We start from the raw sequence: 10,787 nt of genomic DNA on the forward strand, positions 1-10,787 counted from the left end.
TCATAACACAAAATATATAAACCCTATGCAAAACAAAGACATAGCAGTTGCTAGAGTTACTTTACCAAAGCTATATTCTAAAAAAATAAATAAATACGTCTGTCGTCTTTGAATGCAATAATAATATTACTTCAGTAGCTAAGCAGTTAATGCAGGTAATGTTAAAAGCATGCAGTATTTATATATATATATATATATAGCACTTTTAACACTAACAATTCAGTATACTCTTCTACTATTAACAAATTATCCTTTTGCAACTTGCAAAACACTAGCAATTGTAGCAAGTAGGAATTGATTTGAGATTAAAAACACCAACATTAAACACTAAAAGTTGAAAATTACGACTTAGAACACTGATATCGGGAATATTGGTATATCGGTGAAATATCGGTCAATATCACCGACATTATCGGTACCCAGACCGATATTTTTAGAGATATTTCACATGAGGACCAATAACCGAGATACCACTGAGATACCACCGAGATGACTGCATAGTTCAGTAGTAATCTATACAAGCACTTTGGGTGACTTTAGAGTTTTGACCAGTTTACCTCACTGGCCCAATAGAGGTAATATTGGCTAATCTCCAAACTTGGGCTACAGGTAAGAAACCAAAACCTGTAGTAAAAGAAAAAGGTGGTTATATCTATCTAGTTAGTTACAATCTGTATCATGGTCTAACGAGTTTAGGTTAGCTATATAAACCGAGTCATGGTTTACTTTGTAATCAAGTTTTTGAGTTAAGTTTTCTTGGTTAATAGAACCTTAGGGGGTTATCCAATTTCTTTGTTTTGTGTTCACAATTCGGGACTTGAGGTACTCCGGCCGTTCGTCCATTTAAAACACTAGTGATGTTATTCTATGTTGAAGATAATTAATTAGGGGTGAAACAGGAAAACTAGTTCATCACAGTTATTCTTATGAAGCATAAATAAGCAAAAAAGTCAAAATAACCTTCTGGTTGTAGCGCAGGACGTCTGACAGATGCCTGAAACCTTGGTATCTGATTGGTTGAGGTTTGTTATTTTTTGCCCCTTATGCGGTGTAAGTCTGATTTTAGATGGATCGTCTAAGTTTAAATGGGAAGCAACTCTTTCAACAACATGATTATAGCTGTTGAGTCCCGACCTGAAATTTAAATAAACAACAGAAGATAAAAGAAAACTATTCAAATACGTAAAAATAAAAACCGAGCAGATCTTGTGGTACTCACAATTCCAATGAGAACTCGTCCTTTTTTGGGTTCTCCAGTGTACGAAAACGAACCTACATCATTTAACATCAACCAATAAAAAATGGTTCATAGAATAATAGTCCCTATTGAGTGCATACCTTTTAAAGCGACCTTCACTTACTAACTCAAGATAATCATGAAACTTAATAAATAAAATAATCGCAGTATACCTTGCGATTATTATACGCCAGAGAAGATGGACCGTTAGGATAGCGATGTTTTACAGTTTCAACCTGAAGAGGTTTCTAAAAACAATGTAGGTCATTTTTGAAACACTTGATTAAAGAAACTGCTACATTGATATCGTAACAAACCTGACTAGCCGCCGAAAGTGTACGTTTTTTATTAACAAGTTCACAATTCTGTGACTTCCTTCTCGTCTCCTCATTCAAAACATTATTTTCATCCAACTCCACGGAAATAACATCGCCTGCTGTCGAGTTTGATGTCTTTGGAGCATACAGTTGCTCTAGTTTAGTCCATAAGCTGCGGACATTTGTTTCTTCACTAACATGATTTAAAACACTGTCATCAACCCAATGTCTAATGAACCCACAAACCCGATGGTGTAACAAGTTCCATTCTTCATTAGTTTTGTCATCGGGCTTTTCAGAACAGATCATTGGTTGATGAAATCCGTTAACATAAAGAAAATCTTTCATCCTAGTTTTCCACAATTGGTAATTAGAACCATTTAGATTAATCATTCGTGATGTATTCGTCTCCATTGTTAACGCTTTTACTTGTAATATCCTGTTAATAAACATTTATAATAAATTAGTAATTAATCAATTTGAATAACCCAATTCATAGCATAACCATAATATAAAAAAGATCTTCAAGCATCCATCAGCAAAATGGTTTTAAAAGTTACAATACACACAATTTGGAAGTTCAAGAGCATAACACATATAAGTATGCAAGGCAAAAAAAAGGTTTTTCTAATCCGAATATAAAATAGTAGGCCTGTAAACGAACTGAACGTTAGGTGAACTCTTCGGCGGGAAGTACGTTTATTTAATAAACGAACGAACATGAACACATATTCCGTTCGTTCATTTATGTTCTTGAATGTTCGCTTATCTTCGTTTATTTATGTTCGTTTACATATTAATAGCAAATAATTAAACATTAGCTGAAGAGTTATCAACCGAATGGTATTATATTTGTTCATCTGTGTTCATTCAAGTGTGTTCATATATGTTCGTTCATGTTTGTTTGTGCTCATTTATGTTTGTTTATCTTTGTTCATTTATGTCCGTTTATGTTTGTGAACTGTTCGTTTAGATTTTAAACAAACGAACACGAACGTGTTCATTTTTTAAATAAATGAACATGCACACAAAACATGTGTTCGATTAAGTGTCTGTGTTCGTGTTCGTGTTCGTTTAAAGTTAAATGAAAGAACACAAGCATGCCCTCGTTCCTGTTAGTTTGGTTCGTTTACAGGCCTACAAAATAACCCTTCAAATCTACGGACCATAAATTTATTAACAGATTAACAATTAGGTGTTGATTTGAAAACCATATGAAGTTCCAAGGGCTAAAGTTTCATTTTTAAAAATATAGAAAATCCTTTAGCAAAACTTTGAAGATTCCAAGAACAATTATGAAAAGTTTTTTAAAAAAATACAACAAAAAAGTAGTTGTCCCCTCTTTCAACTAATTTCTTGACCCAAAATTAACCATTTGTTTTCACCCAACTTGCATTATTTTATATATTTTAGCTCCATTATGTTCCAATATTTACACCAATAAGCACATTCCAAATTGGGAGTGTAAACAAGCTGAGCCCAAACTTGACTAGGCTTAAGCTTGGCTTGCCAAACTTGCAGAGGGCTCCACCTTGAGCTTGGCTCGTGAATAGTATTTCAAGCTCTACCTCAGCTCGGCTCATGCTCAGGATTGTTTATACGTAGAGCTAGACTCGAGATTTTATTTTAAAGCTCGAGCTCGGCTCATGAGTAGTATTTCAAGCCCGAGCTCGGCTCAAGCTCAGACTTGGCTCGTTTATTATTAATAATACATATTTATAATTATCTTTTTGTATTTATTTAATTATAACTTTATACACCTAATATATATCATTTTAGTTATTTGTATCATAATTTTATTATGCATAACATCAATTACTTAATAAATATATATTGTGAGCTATGCAGTCGATATCGCCGATATATCGGTCTCTTGGTGATATATAAGTGATATATAGTCAGAATATCGATACCGATAATATCAACGATATTGGAGTAATATTTGACCGATATAACACCGATATTCCCGATATCGGTGTTTTAAGTATTAATTATCAACTTTTAGTGTTCATTGTTATTGTTAAGTCTTAATCAATTCTTACTTGCTAAGATTGCTAGTGTTTTGCAAATTACAAAAGGTTAATTTGTTAATGGTAGGAGACTATACTGAATTATTAGTGTTAAATTGCAATATATATATATATATATATATATGAATTGTACATGATATTAAAATTACCGATCGAATGTCTCATTGCGATAATCGTTATCGGTCCTTTACCGATATCTGATATTTTTCCGCATTAACTGCTTAGATTGTGAGCAGATCTCGTGTAGCTCGTGAGCAGCTTGTCTCGTTTTTACCCCTATTTGAAACGTAATGGAAATTTGAGTTTGATTTTAGTAAAAACAACTTAACATAAGTTTGTAGTTTATAGACACTAACAACTCTCTCCGTTAATGGTGTTCCAATGGAACACTGTAAACATGTAAAATGAACTCGAAACCCTAATTTCAGTGTCTAATAGTATAATAATGCAACAATAATAATAATAATAATAATAATATCGAGTTGAAGCCGAGAGTTTACCTCGAATCGATACGAACTCACTCCTACACCGATCGAGACCGTGAGGTATTATTATTCCACCATTTTCATATGGAACCCAAACAGTTGCAATAAATACATACATACATGCTTATTAGTTTGAACTAGAGAGTAGATAACACACCGACTCACCGTCAAGGCACGTAACCATGACACGTGTCACCCGAGGACAGCTGGGTCAAGCTAAGACTAAATTGCAGTTTTATCTTTAAGTTAATTGCAGCACTAAGACTCAAATTGCGGATTAGAAATATAAGTTAGATTGCGTGTAGCAGAGAATGCCGTAGTTAAACTCAGTTATCTGCCAGTTTATATTGAAGCATCACCTGCGTGTTAAAACTAAGATTCGATATTCAATATACTAAACTACTAAAGTTATATTATTATTCGAAGTGCGTCTCTTGTGATATCTTACAACTTCAACGGTTTACAAGGCCCGCTCATAACTATGGGAGAATGTTGTTTCACTGATTTGCGGCACATGACTGTTTGGATGCAGTGTCCGAGTGCTCCAATCCCAAGTACCATTGTTCCCAAAGTCCGCTAAAAGCATCTTTCTGAAACCATAATATAGTTATATTAACACTGGTAATAATATTAATAATATAATAATTAAAAGATAAACGCGTTAACCTGAAAACGGTTGCAGACGACATCAGAATCCTGGAGGTATGTAGGCTGACCCAAAGAAAGAGATGCAAACTTCCACTGATACATTATGGTTTAGAATAAAGTCATAAACATATGTAGTTAACAGGCAAAATAATAATAATAATAATAATAATAATAATAATAATAATAATAATAATAATAATAATAATTTGATGCATCATGCATGCCGTAGAGAATAAAAATTAAAAAAAATACCTTAGAAAACTCCTCATCAGGAACCTGTAGTTTCTTCTGTACGCGTATTTTAACTTCAGCTAACGTTTCACACTCTCGGATCACAAGCAAAAATGGTTCCCCAAAGTTATGCACTTGCTATTGATACAAAGTTATAAATTATTATTATTATTATTATGCAGAAAAATAAACATCATATAAAAGCAAAAGTACAAACCGGGTACCAAGACGCGCCTAATGTAAAATGATTAACATGAATCAGACGATCCTGTGAATCAAGGTCCTTTTCCTCTTCTGGAATCTGTATTAAAACAAAAAAAAGTTAAAAATAATTCGAGCGTTAATTTTATAAGCGAATAAAAGATACCTCCTCAGCACGTAACGTCCATGGTTCGTCATTGATGTTTTCGATCTTTTCATTCAGCGGGAAGATCTGCGTATACAGATAATTTCAGAAGCAGATTAAATATTATAATAAAGTAAAAATACTTTTATAAGCTGCCAAGTCAACAAATTGCATACCTTGTTTATCTTATGGAAATAAATTTCAAGCAACTGAAGCTCTGCGTCTTTATGAGACAACTCAACCTGTTCCATAATTACATTCGCCAGTCAACTCAACGTTTCTGGTCAACCTAATCCGACCCGTTTTGACCCATTATTAGAATAAGGTAGAGTTGATATGTTTACCTTTGTCTTAAGATCATTGATGACATCACTCACAGTGCTTTGTTTTGGCAATCTAATAGTATGTATGACTACCTGTCAATGGTCAAAGATGAGAAAGTCAAACATAAACAAGAAGAATAATAATTATAAAGTCAACACTTCATCTTTTGTTGCATGATGAAAAGCAACTTTTAGAGTTTTCAGGCCTTGCAGTTCAGGAAGAGGAATATCCAGACTTCATAATACAAAATATTCGTAATCTGTGCGTAAAAAATTTATAAAAATTAAATAAATTTAATGAAAACAACCTTAATTTGAAGACAGTTGCAAAGTAAAAAAAAGTCAAAACAACCTTATTTTTTTGGGCCAGGATGTTTGACAAATGTCTGAAACCTCGGTATTGGATCGTTTGAGGTTTGTTTGCTTTGCCATGACCATTAAGCGGTGTAAATGTAAGTCTGATTTTAGATGGATCGTCTAAGTTTAAATGGGAGGCAATTCTTTTAACTACATCATCATAGTTGTCGAGTTTTGACCTGAAATATGAAATAAACAAAACAAAAAAAAATAATAATAATTATTCACATTTGAAATTAAAAACTGAGCAAATCTTGTAGCACTCACAATTCCAATGAGAACTCATCCTTGGGAAACTCCAGTGAAAGAAAACGCACAGCCTACGACATTTAACATCAACTAATAAAAATGGTTCATAAAATAATAGTCCCCACTGAGTGCATACTTCTTAAGGAATATTTACAAACTTTCCTTTACTTTATCATCCGCATTCCTAAGTTATAACCGGTGGTTTCATATGCAGGCCTGTAAACGAACCAAACGTTCGGTGAACTGTTCGTGAACCGTTCGGCGGGAAGTTCAATTATGTTCGTTTATTTAATAATCGAACGAATATGAACACATGTTTCATCCATCCAATTATGTCCGTGAACGTTCGTTTATGTTTGTTCATTTATGTCTGTTTATTTATGTTCGTTCACATATTAATAGAAAATAATTAAATATTGTTTCTTGAATAATCATCTACTTAATGGTTTTATATTTGTTCATTTACGTTTGTTTGTGTTTATTTACATTTGTTCATTTATGTTTGTTTATCTTTGTTGAGTTATGTCCGTTTATGCTCGTGAACTGTTTGTTTAGAATTTAGATAAACGGACATAAACGAACATGAACACGAACACAAAATATGTGTTTGATTAATTGTTCGTGTTCGTTTATAGTTAAATGTGTTTATTTACATTTGTTCATTTATGCTTGTTTATCTTTGTTAAGTTATGCTCATTTACGCTCGTGAACTGTTCGTTTAGAATTTAGACAAACAAACAAAAACGAACACGAACACAAAATATGTGTCTGTTTAATTGTTCGTGTTCGTTTATAGTTAAATGTATTTGTTCATTTATGTTTGTTTATCTTTGTTAAGTTATGTTCGTTTATGCTCATGAACTGTTCGTTTAGAATTTAGACAAACGAACATAAACGAGCACGGACACAAAATACGTGTTTGATTAATTGTTCGTGTTCGTTTATAGTTAAATGCGTTTATTTACATTTGTTTATCTTTGTTAAGTTATGTTCGTTTATGCTCGTGAACTGTTCGTTTAGAATTTAGGCAAACGAACATAAACGAGCACGAACACAAAATATGTGTTTGATTAATAGTTTGTGTTCGTTTATAGTTAAATGTGTTTCTTTACATTTGTTCATTTATGTTTGTTTATCTTTGTTAAGTTATGCTCGTTTATGTTCATGAACTGTTCGTTGAGAATTTAGACAAGCGAACATAAACGAACACAAACACAAAATATGTGTTCGATTAAGTGTTAATGTTCGTTTAAAGTTAAATGAACGAACATGAACATGCCCTTGTTCGGTTCGTTTACAGGCCTATTCATATGTATCTTCCAAACGGTCAAACCATCATGTAAGCTATTTCAAAACACTAAAACAACATAAACTGTTTACTAACTCAAGATAATCATGGAACTTAATAAATAAAAATAATCACAGTATACCTGTCGATTATCACCATGCTGCAGAATCGATGGACCATTAGGACAGCGACGTTGTACAGACGTTCCAACCTGATGAGGCTTCTAAAAACAATGTAGGTCATATTTGATAAACACTTGATTAAAATAAGAACTGTTATAATAATATGAAAACAAACCTGACTAGCCTCGAATGTACGTTTTCGATTAACACGTTCACAGTTTTGTATCTTCCTCGTCTCCTAGTTCAAAAGATTATTTTTAACCAACTGCGGTGGAATAATATCATATACCGTCTTTGGAGCATACAGCTGCTCAAGTTTACTCATTAAGCTGCAGGCATTTGTTTCTTGAATAACATGAGTTAGCATGCCTATTAAATGGTTTGTTGGCATTATCTTCATTTTCACATGTCCTATTAAATTTTGATAAAATAATGGACTGTGAAAAAGAGTTAATAAAGGCCATTACATCCTTAAAATGTTAATTAGATCATCTTCTTTCTTTTCTTCTTTAGCTGCAACATGAGAATACTTCTTTGCGCCGGCTACCGGAAATATGGTTGGTTTACTCATTTTTTTTCATCTCAAGTTCTCTTTGTTGGTGGTCGTTCTCAAATCCATAGGGGTCGAATTCAAAATTTCATAGGGGTCGACCGGAATTTTAACACATATATACCACTAAAAAAAATTTTCTCACAGGGGTCGGCCGAGACCCCCTACCAATAAGGTAGCTACACCACTGGGGAGATAGACATATCGATTAACTGGTTAAAAACTTAACTTCGGTAGTAAATTATAAGATTAGCGTGTTGGGTAACGGGGTTTGAATACTTAAGCACGGTGTTGACGTGTTGAGTTGACCAACCGACACCTTTTAATCCGGTTCTTTTAGAAAAAAATACTAAGCATTAGTGTATTGACTATGATTAACAACCAGACTTAACGGGATTAGTGAATTCGGATTTAATTGCAAATGAAATGAAACCACAGGGACGGAAATCGCAAATTTGAAACTATTTGACTAAAACCGCATATTTAGACGAAAGCCGCAGTTCACTCATTTTAATTTTAATGTTCTACTCTAGTTCAATACAGTATATTGCGCAGGCCAATTCTTTTGATCTGGCCCGTTAAAGATCAAACATAACCTGAACCTACCCATTAACTAGTAAACGGGTTAAAACCGCCACCTCTAGTTAACCATACCAAACAATAAAGAATATCAACTTTGTACAACTGCAGAAGTCTGCAGCCAAACAAATAGCTTCAGCTTGCTTCTGTTGCAATATACCACAATATCATTAATACTCTACAAGTTAAATTAAACCGCTTTTTTAACAGAATATTCTAACTGTCCACAAGACCGAAACCTAAGCAACAAGGCTTCCGTATACGAATCTAACTCGAACCCATTTTCACTCAACTTGTCAAGATAATGCATCGCGGTTAAAATCTCATTTTGCAACAAACACCCTTGAATAATAGTGTTAGAAGTACACCCATCCGACAAAAAACCACTCTCTTCCATCTTACCAAACAACTTGTTCGCTTCATTCAACTTCCCGTTCCTACAATATCCATTAATCATAATCGTATACGTATGAACATTCGGCTCGCAGCCACTCTCCTTCATTCTAAAAAACAACTCTTCCGCTTCACTTAACCTCTTGTTCCTACACAACCCACCGATCATTGCAGTATACGCACACACATTCGGTTCTAACTCTCTACAACAAAGCTCTACAAAAAGCTCGTTCGCAGCATCAACGTTTCCAACTTTACACAACCCGTCGATAACACTAGTAAAAGTAAACAAGTCCGGTGCCACCCCTGCACCGTCCATTAACTTAAACAAAGATAATGCCTCGGTAACTCGTTCATGCTTACATAAACAATCTATCAAAGTACTGTAAGTAACCACATTAGCCATCTCACCACAATCTTGCATTTTATAAAATATCACAAGTGCGTCGTTAAGTCTAGAAACAAGGCATAAACCGCGTATAACAGTAGTGTAGGAACCACATTAGGATTAATATTTCGTCTGCACATTTCGTTAAACAACCCCGACGCCTCATGTATCTTGTTACCCTTACAGTACCCGTTAATCATAACATTAAACGTTATAACATCACGAGCACAAATCATGACATCAAATACATGTCGAGCATCGTCTAATCTACGAACCAAACAGTACCCGTGTATCATAGCGTTGTACGTAACAGTATCGGGAATTAACCCTTTTTCAACCATAAAATCAAGAAAATTACGTGACTCCACCATCCAACCTCGTTTGCATAACGCGGTCAACAACACGTTAAACGTCTGTAAATCGAGTAATACGTTAGTCACGTTACTACATAACATATCATCTAACAATCTTAACGCGTGTTCACGCAGCCCGAATCTACATAAACCCTGCATCAAGCATATATACGTCACAACATTAGGCGTAACACCTTTCTCGTTCATTTCATTAAAAAGACTCAACCCACGATCAATGTCACCGTTTTTGCATAACGCGTTTATTACAGTACTATACATAACAACACCCGACAAACCCGACAACTCAAATTCTTCGGTTATTTCATTAAGTAACTCAACCGCGTGATCAATTTCCCCAATTTTACACAACCCATTAATTAACACACCGTACGTTACGCCATTCGGCTTAATTCCACTACCCGGCATTTCATCGAACACTTGGCGTGCATAATAAAAACCACCCGTAACCAATAACCCATTAATCAAAGTATTAAAAGTCACACAATCGGGACGATACCCGCGCTTCAGCGCGTTACCGAACACCGACAGACCGAGATCCACTCGGTTCAACCGGCAATAACAATTAATAGTTATATTTGTCACGTTAATATCGGATTCGCGAGGTAATTTGTCTAGTCTTTGAATGAGATTAATGGCAAGTGAGTAATGGTTCATGTTGGCTATGGAAGTTAGTACTTTGCAAAAGTGTTTTATGGCGGGAAGAGGTTGGCGGGTAATGAGTTGGTTGAATTTGAATAACTCGTCGTATAAAGCGAGGCTGGTTTCGTCGGTTTCGCGACGGTATTCATGTCGGGAAATCGGTTTGGGTATCGGGGAACTAAACAATTTACGAACCGGGTTTAATTGAGAAAGATGATGTCTATTGATCAT

The 10,787-nt window shown here is 34.5% G+C and overlaps 3 long non-coding RNA genes and 1 pseudogene across 3 annotated transcripts; all 4 read right to left on the bottom strand.

Annotated features, from left to right (window-relative positions):
* On the bottom strand, positions 1 to 1,274 carry LOC143569360 (uncharacterized). Its single transcript, XR_013141723.1, has 3 exons — positions 1,220 to 1,274; positions 961 to 1,134; positions 1 to 23 (listed from the first exon to the last, which is right to left on the bottom strand). It is a non-coding gene; the product is annotated as an uncharacterized LOC143569360 (long non-coding RNA).
* Positions 1,275 to 4,735: 3,461 nt separating this feature from the next.
* LOC143569361 (uncharacterized) lies at positions 4,736 to 5,251 on the bottom strand. The gene is made up of 3 exons (XR_013141724.1): positions 5,166 to 5,251; positions 4,970 to 5,086; positions 4,736 to 4,810 (listed from the first exon to the last, which is right to left on the bottom strand). It is a non-coding gene; the product is annotated as an uncharacterized LOC143569361 (long non-coding RNA).
* Positions 5,252 to 5,470: 219 nt separating this feature from the next.
* LOC143569362 (uncharacterized) lies at positions 5,471 to 5,852 on the bottom strand. Its single transcript, XR_013141725.1, has 3 exons — positions 5,777 to 5,852; positions 5,639 to 5,710; positions 5,471 to 5,536 (listed from the first exon to the last, which is right to left on the bottom strand). It is a non-coding gene; the product is annotated as an uncharacterized LOC143569362 (long non-coding RNA).
* Positions 5,853 to 8,908: 3,056 nt separating this feature from the next.
* On the bottom strand, positions 8,909 to 10,787 carry LOC143569379 (uncharacterized; annotated as a pseudogene).

Source organism: Bidens hawaiensis, unplaced genomic scaffold (assembly GCF_021521415.1).
Source record: "Bidens hawaiensis isolate Kalapana, Puna unplaced genomic scaffold, B.hawaiensis_p1.1 tig00024462_1, whole genome shotgun sequence".
NCBI lineage: Eukaryota > Viridiplantae > Streptophyta > Magnoliopsida > Asterales > Asteraceae > Bidens > Bidens hawaiensis.